The sequence below is a fragment of the Canis aureus genome, chromosome 9 (genome assembly GCF_053574225.1).
Source record: "Canis aureus isolate CA01 chromosome 9, VMU_Caureus_v.1.0, whole genome shotgun sequence".
Taxonomy (NCBI): domain Eukaryota; kingdom Metazoa; phylum Chordata; class Mammalia; order Carnivora; family Canidae; genus Canis; species Canis aureus.
In genome coordinates this window covers 63,613,451-63,625,033 of record NC_135619.1, presented here as the reverse complement: position 1 = coordinate 63,625,033, position 11,583 = coordinate 63,613,451, and positions in this window count along the sequence as shown.

Below are 11,583 nucleotides of genomic sequence, written 5' to 3'. Positions count from 1 at the left end.
CACCTTCTGTCACCACGTGTGAGGAGGAAAGTCTGGAGAATTGTGCATGGGCTTCCCACCCTCTGCCACCCGAAGTGATGCCCAACCTCGCTGCTCACAGTTCACTAGCCAGGACTTATCAGAAACCAATGGATTCTTCGGGGGATGTTTCTGTCTCTTCTACAAGATGCTACTTAATATCATATTCCTGTCCTTAAAATCAACTCAAGGGTGCATCCATGATTTGGAAAAAAAAAAAAAGAAGATCTGGGATGATCTCTTAATTGCGTAGCGGAAATTCACACCGTAGGTGCTTATTTGGTGTCATATACTCTCTTCGGTGGATTTGCAGCCAGAGCTCTGATCTCTTCAGGTCTATACTTAAGCTCTTTCCGCTCAGCCCCGTGAGCACAAAATTGTAGCAACTAAAACAATTTGGAGGTCTATTTTTGGTGTAAGAACTCTTCTTCGTTGTTTACAACAGGAAATGGTCCACAGGCTGATCCTGAAGAACGTGAAGGCAACTTGGCCCATTTAACATCTCATCCGGAACATGCAGGGACCTTTCCCACTCATGTTTGAGGCAACTACATCTGCGGAATCAATGTGAACGTATGATTGCTCAGTGTTGTCTGGTTAGCATCCAATTATGTACAGTGTATTTATTTTAAATTTAGAAGATGCACACAAGAGATTTCCAGGAACAAAATGAGAAGAAATTGGCAGAGCACTGAATGGAAAAAATTAATGACTTGAATTATACAGCCTGTGAATCAAAGCCGACAAGAGGGGGAGCGAGGGGGAGACAGGAGGGTGAACTGTTCATGCTGTCGTCAGCCGCTGGTCCTGAGAGGGACCTGAAAAGTGTCACCCTCCATGCAGCTGTCACAGCCTTTATCTTCACGGCAGGGCGGGGGGCTTTGGATCACGAGCGTGGCACAGTTTCAGGAGTACGAAAGGAGTGCCCCCAGACAGACCTCCACGGCAAACCTCTGTTTTCGAGAACAAATTCGAGCTTAAGGTGAATTGAAATCACTCCATCAGCTCCAGGGGCGGGGGGGGGGGGGTGGGGGGGGCGAGAGGGAGGTGAGGAGGGCGGAGAGCCGGAGTAAAGCCCACACCCAGGGGGGCTCTGGGCATTTCTGCCGATGGAAGGATTCGATTTTTGCTGAGCCCCACCTATTAGGCGTCAGGGACCTTCACACACGTTGTCCCATTTATCCTTCGGAATTGTCACTGATTTTAGAGGCAAAGACACTGGGCGAGGTCAGGCCGATTGCCTTGCCCTGGCTGGCACTGCATCCCCTCAAACTTCATACGTTGAAATCCTGGCTCCTCAGGACTTGGGCATAGGGTCATTGCAGAAGTCATGAGCTGACATGAGTAGGGTGGGCCCCAACTACAGCAGGAGTGGTGTCCTGGTAACAAGGGGAAATTTGGAGATGCATAGACACACACATAGACACACAAGGAAGATGCCATTGGAAAGAAGGCAGGGACAGGAGGGATGCGTCTAGAAGCCAAGGAGGCCAAAGATTGCCAGTAAAGCCCGTAGAAGCCAGGGGAGAAACACGGAGCAGATTGTCCCCCACAGCCTCCTGAGGAGGAAGCTACCCACCCAACACCTCAGTCTCAGGTTTCTGGCCCCCCGGGACTGAGAAACAGTAAATGCTGCTGTTGAGCCCTCCATCTGTGGTCCGCTGTGCTGGCAGCCCCAGCAAATTAATACAACACAGTCACGAAGCGGTCGGCCCTGGGTCCACCTGAGCCAAAGCAGGGTCTGCGAGGGCAGGGTCAGTACCTGCCTTGGCACTCCTGGAAGTTCCTCTTCCTTTCATAAGGAAGAATGGAGGCCCAGAGGCTAGGCTGTCCTGTCCAAGGCTTCACAGCCAGACCATTTAGGACAGGGGCAGATTTTTCTGTTTTTTTGTTTTTTTTCTATATTGTATCATAATTCTTTTCTGTGTTGCTCAGATTTCAGAATGTTCGAGCCTGCTCCTTGGATTCATAGTAAATCAGGAGGAGAAAGCAAAAAAAAAAAAAAAAAAAGAAAAGAAAAGAAAAGAAAAAAGAAAAAGAATGTCCCTGAGCTAGATGTGCCTGAAACCTGTTCATGGAGGAAGGAGCCGGGATCCTAGCAGGCTGTCGTGTCACGGCATACGGAGACTGTGTAGGGTTGAGGCCGAAGGCCCAGGGGCTGGTAGCCTCCACGCACACGGAGGGCTGGCTGCTGGGATTGCACTATGTCCCCTTTATCAGTCAGCCAGACTCACAGTCTATTTTGTCATTTGTCCTATGAGTTAGGTCTTACTATTCCTGAATTACACGTGAGAAAAGAGATGCGGGCACCGTGCAGTTGCTGGGGTCGGCCACCCAAACCCCAGCCTTGCAGACTCCACAGGCCCTTCTGCGCACACAGACCACGCTGCCCCACTCAGGCCCCCTGGATGTGCTCTCTGACCGGGCCTCCCCTCCCTGAGGCTCAGGCTTTGGCTTCCCAGCCCTCTTGCTATTTCTCCGTCTTTCTGTGGTTCCCTGTGTGTGAATTGTATCATAGACAGTAGAAGCCATGTTCCAGCACAGCCATGGAGGAGCTTGTACAAGGTGAACGGAAGGTCAATTTGGGGCCCTTTGCTGACTGTCACCTCCAAAGGAGGGCTGGGTTTGGGGAAAGGATTCTGGAGAGCACTAACCCCAGGGAGGTGATGGAGGCCGAGGGTTCTACTCTTGTCTCTAATCCAGTGAAAGAGACACCTATGTCCACTTGGAGGCCTTGGGATGTGCCCCTGACCGAGGACCATGGGGACATATGATGCATACCCAAGAGAGCCATGCTCTAGGAAGCAACTGTGTTCTCACCTGGTCAAGGTGCCTGTGTGCCATGGACCACGGGTGGGCCAGGTGAGGCAAGTCCTGCTCTCTACTGTCACTTATGTCCATTCTGCATTCAGGTGAATGGAACGAGTTTGAGTTCACCAAGTACACTGGGCTCCCTCCTACAACACCTTGCCTCGCCCTGACTCGCAGCCAACGTGAATCAGCCCTTCACTCCAGAGCTTAGATGGCACTTGCCCTGCGACCCCAAATTGCCAGGTCAGCTTTCCCTCTGGGGCTCACTGGGATTCCAGATGTCCAGGAACTCCTTAGGTGAAGAGCAGAGTCTAGTTCACACTTTCCTCCCACAAGACCTCTCTCCTTCTACAACATCTACTCAGTGAATGAATGAATGAATGAATGAGAACCTCAAGATGCTCCTGAACAGGCTTATTTGGGGCCATCACACCCTAAGTGAACTGCAGGCTAGTGGTCCTTCTCAGCCCAGTTGACCCTCCGCCATGTGATGCGTGAGCCACAACAGACAGGGAGGAGGGCAGAGGGCCATCCCCCACCAGCCCTGCCACAGACTGGGGGGCAGTCGTTTCATGAGCGTTTCAGGGATTGGGAAGTCATTTAAACAGCTTAACGATAACCCACAACCCTCGGACCAACTAGGGAAGTCATTTAGAAGTGTGATGTCGCCAATAGGGAGGAGACAATAGTTGGTTTGCTCCCACGAACTCATGGAAGAAATTCCATCCCGTCCCTGAAATTTCATTTCCTCGGGGGGACACGGGCGTCATCGCATGCCCTTGTCCCTCCCTGATTTATGACCAGGCATAGTCAAATGCATGGAGGTACTCATGAGGCAGTCCAGGCACACGAGGGGGCCGGGGCCGTGACAAGGCTGCACCTGGGCTCGGGTATGTTCGAAGGGTGCAGCGTGTGAAGGGCTGGGTGTTGTCAACCGTCCCCCTTAGCGACGGCAAGAGATGGACTTACACCCGACTGGCTCTGGGGTTGGTGGGGGACGCCAAGAGACACATTTCTGCCTTCGAGGGACTTACACTGAACTCAAGATCATTGATAGCTCCTTAAGGGGCTGCTGTATGAGCCGGATGCTCGCTGCAACCTCCTAGCCCTTCGGGCCTCAGGAAGCTTCCTTCCTGCGTCTCCTGTGCTTCCCCGGGATTCTCACCTGTGTGCAGAGCATCCACCCTCCTCTTTGCAGAGCAAATCCCATCTCCCACACCCATCTGTCTCCCACACCCGTGTCTCCCTCACCCGTCTGTCTCCATACCTATCTGTCTCCACACCCGTCTGTCTCCCTATCCCTCTGTCACCAAACCCATCTGTCTCCAAACCCATCTGTCTTCCACACACGTCTGTCTTCCACACCTGTCTCCACACCCGTCTGTCTCCCTCACCTGTCTCCCTCACCCACCTGTCTTCACACCTGTCTGTCTCCACACCTGTCTCCCACAACCATCTGTCTCCCTCACCCGTCTGTCTCCCTCACCCGTCTGTCTCCCTCACCTGTCTGTCTCCCACACCCGTCTGTCTCCCTACCCCTCTGTCACCAAACCCATCTGTCTCCAAACCCATCTGTCTTCCACACATGTCTGTCTTCCACACCCATCTATGTCCCTTGCCCGTCTGTCTCTACACCCATCTGTGTCCCACACACGTCTGTGTTCCACACCCATCTGTCTCCACACCCGTCTATGTCCCTCACCCATCTGTCTCTACACCCATCTGTGTCCCACACCCATCTCTCTCCCACACCTGTCTGTCCCCCACACCCGTCTCCCACAGGTCTCCCAGGCCCACTTCCAGTGTCCCCCATGCAGATCCAAGCTCTTCTGGCAGGGCAGACCCAAGGGTCTTCACCATGTGTCTTTGGTCCCTATACTTAGGGCCTTGGGAGGCAGGACTGAGGCCTGGAAACCTCCCATGAGTTTTCCATGGGAGGAAACCTGGCAGGAGGATCTGAACCTGAGGCCACAGGAGCAGGGACCATATCCTCAGACCACCAGTTAGGTGCCTGTTGAGGGAAGAACCGGCCCCAGGTTGTCCCACAGGAGGGACCAGGGGGAAGCACAGCCTGGTTCTGCCCCAGCACCGCACTGGCCCCTAGCTTGTTTGTTTGCTTTTTATTCAACTAGTAAATATGTATATACACACAGACATTTTTTATATATAATATTTATATTTTATAATATATTTATATGTTATATATTAGTAATATATGTGATTTAATACTCATCTCTGTGTGAGTATGCCATGTATAAAATCTATTCACTGAGAGAAGTAAATGTATATTTGTATTTACATTCACATGCAGCCTGTACCCCTGAACATCACCTGGCACCCAGGCCCTGAAGTAAAACATGCCAGTCCCCCATGTGAAGCATTCCTCTGTTTTTTTTTTTTTGTTTTTTTTTTTTTTTATGTATGTATTTATCCATGAGACCCAAAGAGAGAGAGGCAGAGACACAGGCAGAGGGAGAAGCAGGCTCCATGTGGGGAGCCTGATGTAGGACTCGATCCCAGGACCCCGGGATCACGCCCTGAGCCAAAGCATATGCTTCACTGCTGAGCCACCCAGGGGCCCCGTGACACACTCTTCTGAATATGAAGAGTGCAGATTTGTTTTACCTGGTTTAGTACTTTATATAAATAGAATAGTAAAGTTTATCCTCCTTTCATGTCTGGCACCTTATTTGTGAGATGCATCCCCATTTTTGGATGCAGTCGTATACGGCTCACGTCCCTTTCAGTTGCCACTGCGTGACTCTGTCGTGATATATTTATATATTCCATTGTGATTGTTTCTAACTTGGAGTGACCGTGTGGCCTCTGCTTTTGAATCAGATCTTTGCAAAAGGCCAGACACCTGGAAGGAGACGCTGGACACCAGAGAGAGTCATTCATTCACTCTGCAGACATCAGCGGAGCACCCTCGGAGGTACTGGGCTCGTGGACCCTGGAGCCCAGCAGAGACCAAGGCTGATATGACCCGGCCCTCACAGAGCTGTCCATCTATAAGGGAGGTGGGTGAGGACGCAGATACCTAGAACCGGAGACTTGGAGCTTAGTCAAGGGTGGAGAGGAGCCAGCAGACGGGGGGCTTGGAGGGAATCAAGCAGGGTGGGGGTGGAGGGAGTGTGGTCAAGGAAGAGGATCAGTCTGCAAAGGACACATTTGTAAAACCCAGACCTGCCTATGCCTGAGGTCTAGAGAATGGGGTGGGGTGTGGGGTGAGGTCAGGCTGCCTTGGTCGGCAGGGGCTGGGTCCCCAAGGGCTGAAAGAGGCATTTTAGGGAGCCAGGGCTTATCATGAGGACAGAGGGCCTCCATCTAGATGGATGAGCAGCCTGAACTGCCTTTTGGAAGCCCCTCTTGGTCGCGGTGCAGGGTGGGTGGAAGAAGGCATGCCTAGAGGCAGATAGCCAGGCAGGACATGCTTGGCCAGAGAAGCAGTGGTGGATTTGAGCCTCTTTCCCTCAATCCTGTCCCCTGACACGGACCTCACAGTGCAGCCTCCCAGGCAACTGATTTGCCAGAGGCCAGGAACAGTGTCCTTCACAGGACACATGTACCTGGGGAGTCCCACATGCTTCCTCTAGTCCCCCATGCTGTTCAGTCTGGAAGCCTCCAAATTAAACACCCACCTGACCTTCCTGTGTTTCTGGAGCCCTCTCTTCCCATCCAGAGTTCTGATCCCGGATGGCTGTCCCCCCACCTCCACCCTCACCCCCTGGAGTACCGCCTGGCTTGGTGACTCCGAGGTAAGGAGTCTGGGAACGAGGAGGGTTGGTCTTGCGTCGTTGTCGTGGGGAAAGAGAGGCAGCTGCTAGGCCACATTTCCTCCGCCTTGCTTACTCTGCATTTTTGGGTGAGCTGTTTTTGTTTAATGTAAGCAGAGCAAATCCATCCATAGCAAAATCAGAGAAAATAACTTGTTGATGTGTAAACCGGGATGTCACAAATAACCCTGTTTGTTTAATTATAGCAGGCTGAGTGCTGTGAGCAGGGAAGGGGGTGGTGGTGGCGGTGGTGCTGATAGAAGGGGAATTCAGGATACCACTGCCGGCGTCCCACAGGCCTGGCGCTGAGACCTTGAGGAAAATGTGAGCGCCTGGAGCCACGTGGATAAAGTGGGGCACATATGGTGCATGAGTCAAGCTCATCTGAGTGGGTCGACGGCTTTCGGTGCTAATGGGAGTCTGCTGTAGAGTTGCTAGACAGAAAAATTAAATCATAGGTAAAAGGATAAAAAAGATGCATGGAAATAATTAAGCTATGAGCGCAGGAAACTTCGACTTTATGACTAACTGTTTTACGAAGAAGATGGTTCTTCCTTGAGAAATGCATCAATCTGGTTGAAGGCAGAGGACACTGGGCAGGGGAAGAGGGGTCTCTCCACTGCACCCCACCTATTGTTGGCTCCTTTTCCATTTCAGGAAGAACATGGAAACCAGGACTTTAGAAAAGTCCAGAGGGATGTATTATATCATTTAAGATCATGGCCGTGGGCTTAGGTAGACCTGGGTTCAAGTCTGGGTTCAAGTTTCTCTTCTCTTCTATGTGACCCTGGGAGTTAGCCCAGCATATGTACTTCTGGTCATCAAGTGTTGGGGTGATACAGGTCGAGAGGCATGGACAAGCTCTTGGCACTGCAGGTGGCACAGGGGTGAGTACCTGTGAATGAAATACAGGTATACCCCACTTTTTGAAAGTTCACCTTATGTCATTTTACCTGTTCTCACCGACTAAAGGGAGTAAAAAGAGAAAAATTGCTTTGGTGAAAAAAAAGACAGAGCAAAAGTAGTTCAACGTTTGTTTTGCCCTCTGGGGCTGTTACAGGGGCATCGCACGCCCCCGGCGGTGAGAACGGTGCTGCCAAACTCCTTCCCCTGGAGCTACCCTTAGCATCCCAGCATCAAGCCGCCAGAGCTTGGCATCGTGTCTGTGAGCATCCGGGCTTTATCTATTTTGTGCATCTATTAGCAAGATGTGTCCTAAGGTATCAGAAAAGCTTTCCTAGAAATACTCCACTTTTGGAGAGTGGGGGAACCCAGGATCGATACTCAGATGGGAAATGAAAGCGGTGCACAAAGCTGTGTTGGGTAATTCCCTCCCCGCACACACCACACATCCCTCCCTCCTGCGTCACCTCCCAGGAGCTGCCCCCAAGGCCTACACTGTGCCTTGTAAGGGAGCAGTCATTCTAAGTGGCTTAAGACTGTTCTTCCTCCAAGAAGGGAACACATTGGCTGGTCAATGCAGGTGCAGGTTTGCCTTTTGGGAGATGACTGAACATGACAATTACCCTCAGAAACTTGGGAAAGGGCTTTGAGGAAAAAAGGTGAGGGTAGCACCACATTATAACTTTCCCAGGCTCATGGCGCATTTGAATTCACGGGCCTTTTCCTGCACTGAAAAAAATTAATGAATAAATAAAAATAAAAACTCATATTGTATGGCTGCATTGACATAAATAAAAGATCAGTGTGATGTAGCTTGTCTTCATTATTATATATTCGTATAATCATTTTTATTCTGATTTTAAAAGAAATGAAAATATTCTTGTGGCCTCTAGGCCCAGTGCCTCTGTTGGTGGGCAGGAGTTAGGAGCATGGAAAGTAAACGCATCTTCTATCTAGTTTTTATAAAATTAAGGTTAGGGTTGGGCGTTAAAACCTAACGCCCTAGGGTTGGGCGCTAAAATGCAATTTTTATAAAAACGGGAATGGATTGAGTTTTCCATAAAACTACCTTTCTTTAAAAAAAAAAAGAGCTTTTTATTGCACACTTTGTTTTCTGTTTTGTTTTCTTTCATGGCTAAACTCAGGCTTTCCCTTAGGAAATGATCACAAAAGTGCATAGCAATTTCATTTTATTTATCTTTTTTTTTTTTAATGTACTGTTAATCTGACAAGATAAAAACAGCCCTGGGTTCCCAGACTGCTTTTGCCTGCTTCTCCTGGCTGGCTTCTGTATGGAACGACATTCCTTTGTTGAGCACCCCCTCCCCAGCTGTCAGTGATTCTGATTCAGGTAGGGTCCTTGAAGTGACCAGGGCCCAGCTGAGTAGTCCCCCTGGGCCATGATTGGTTCAATGATTATAGGCACCTGATTGCAGAGAGGCCAATGGGAGCCGAACCTGGAATTTTTGCTGGCCATTGTGGAAAGGAGGAGCTCTCTTCCTCCCAGGGGGCTGCGGATGGTAAATACCCACCAAAGAGTGAAACCATCACAGAGGAAAACAAAGCAAAGAGGCAGAGAGACCTGAAACTCCGATAGCATCAGTTGAACACCTGGATTTACTTATGCCTGAAGCTAGTTAACCCTCGGGATTGGAATTATAAGAACCAATAACTTGTTGTTGCTGTTGTTAAATCCGTTTAAATCGAATTTTCTTTTAAGAAAAATCAAAACAAAACACTCTAATACAATTGACAACTTCAGACTTCTAAAAAAAATTTTAAAGCCTTATGAAATGCACATATGAATGTCAGAGAATGTTTGTTTTATGCCTACCTAGAATAAGAGATAGATGTTCCCAGTCATGTTCAACTAGTATTTCCACTTAGGGGAACTGGCTTCTGCAACTACCCCCCTCTTCCCTTTCTCTTACTTAGAAAAATATTACTTTTAAGGGTTCCTTCATCAGCAACAGGCTTCCTTGAAAGACATTCTTCTGAATTAAAAAAATGATCTCTTTTTGTTTATGAGGAACAGGTGGAACAGGCCTTCCCTCCACTGTATCCCAGAAGTGTGCTGTTTGAGAATTTCCTCCTAAGAGGAAAATCAGCAAACAGTGACAATCAATGCGTGTGATTCATTCACTACCAGCACTGTTTCTCAAAGTGTGGTCCCTGGACCACGGCATCGGCATCGTCCAGGAACTTCTTAGAAATGCAAATTCTTAGGCCCCATTCTCGATTTACTGAGTCAGAAACTCTGAGGTTGGGGCCCAGCAATCTCTATTTTTATAACGCTGAGAACCACTGGCTTAGGAATTTCCTCTTTCAGTTACTATAGACACAGCTGCCGGGTGATTAAAATCAAACCTGAGTAACTGTTGTAGAATCACTCTGGATTGGAGCATTTGCTTCGCACTTGGAGGATAGGAGGGGGTCAAACTATAATCAATTGGCTATTTTCTCTCTCTCTCTCTTTTTTTTTGTCCTTTTTATTCATTAGTAGTTGCTAAATATACATTCGGTTTTTATTCTTTCTTCAAGCGTTTATTTTTCTACACTTGACTCAGCATATTTGCTATATATTTCCATAGGTGTTGAGGGCCAATCAGTATCTATGACCTACCCTCATGTAGAAGGTTAGACCTTGTGGGGTGCCAGGTGGCTCAGTTGGTTAAGTGCCTGACTTGTGATTTTGGCTCAGGCCATGAACTCAGGGTTGTGAAATGGATCCTTGTGCTGGGTTCTACACTTAGTGGGGAGTCTACTTGGGATTCTCTCTCTCCTCCTCTGCTCCTTCCTGCATGCTCTTTCTCTGTCTCTCACGAAAAAAAGAAAGAAAGAAAGAAAGAAAGAAAGAAAGAAAGAAAGAAAGAAAGAAAGAAAGAAAGAAAGAAAGAAAGGAAGAAAGAAAAGAGAAAGAAAGAAAAAGAAAGAAAGAAAGAAAGAAGAAAGAAAGAAAGAAAGAAAGAAAGAAAGAAAGAAAGAAAGAAAGAAAGAAGAAGAAAGAAAGAAAGGAGGAAGGAAGGGAGGAAGGAAGGAAGGAAGGAAGGAAGGAAGGAAGGAAGGAAGGAAGAAGATAAAAATGGTTAGATCTTGATATTTCATTGCCTTCTCAACTCCCCATCCCCACCTCCATTTACTCTCCTTTCGCCCATTCTCAAGTTTTGTTGAAATCTTTTGGAATTTAACAGGTGGAATTATGTTCTTAACAATTTATTAAGTTTCATGGCCATGTCTTTGATGGTCATTTGGGACTTTACTGGTTTTACTAATTTCTTTGCATACTTCTTTTGCCTCATAACCTAACTTCCTCTTTCTTGGATTCATTTTTCCTATTGTTGGAGTCCATTCCCTAGAGAATCTTTCAGAAAGCACTCCTGGAAAGAAACTGAGTCCTCATTCTTCTAAAATTGTTTTCATTTTGCACTTATATGTTAATTTTTTGCCTGGGTATAGAAGTCTAGATTCAAAACCATCTTTTTCTACAGAACTTTGTGGTACTACATCTTATGGAATTTTATACTTATTGCACTTGAAAAGTCTGATGTCCCTCTGTTCTTCCTTTGAAGTTAAACTTTTGGAATTTTTTTCTTCTCTGGAATCGGTTTTCTTTTTTTCGTGGAAATTTTACCAATATGCCCAGGGCCAAATCCTCTGTACTCCTCTCTTGTGCTTCTTTTCAGTACTTTGTGGGTTTTAGTATGAAGTCTTGAGAATCTCTTTAGGTTTGAATTTTTTGTGTGTAATCTATTTGATAATTTTCTCTATCCATTTTCTTTCTAAATATTCTTTGAGACGGAGGTAGGCACTCTTGGTTCCGTTTTTTTTTTTTTTTTCTCTTCAAGATTTTTTATTTTCAAGTAATCTCGACACAAAACGTGGGGCCTGAACTCACAACCCTGAGATCAAGACTTACATGCTCCACTGACTGAGCAAGCCAGGTGCCCTCTGGTTCTGTTTTTTGTTTTTTGTTTTTTAATATTCACTTTTACATCTCCCACATTTCAGTGGTTGGAATCTTGCACTATGTTCTGGGTAGACTACTTACTTCAATATTTCAGTTTGTTAATGCACT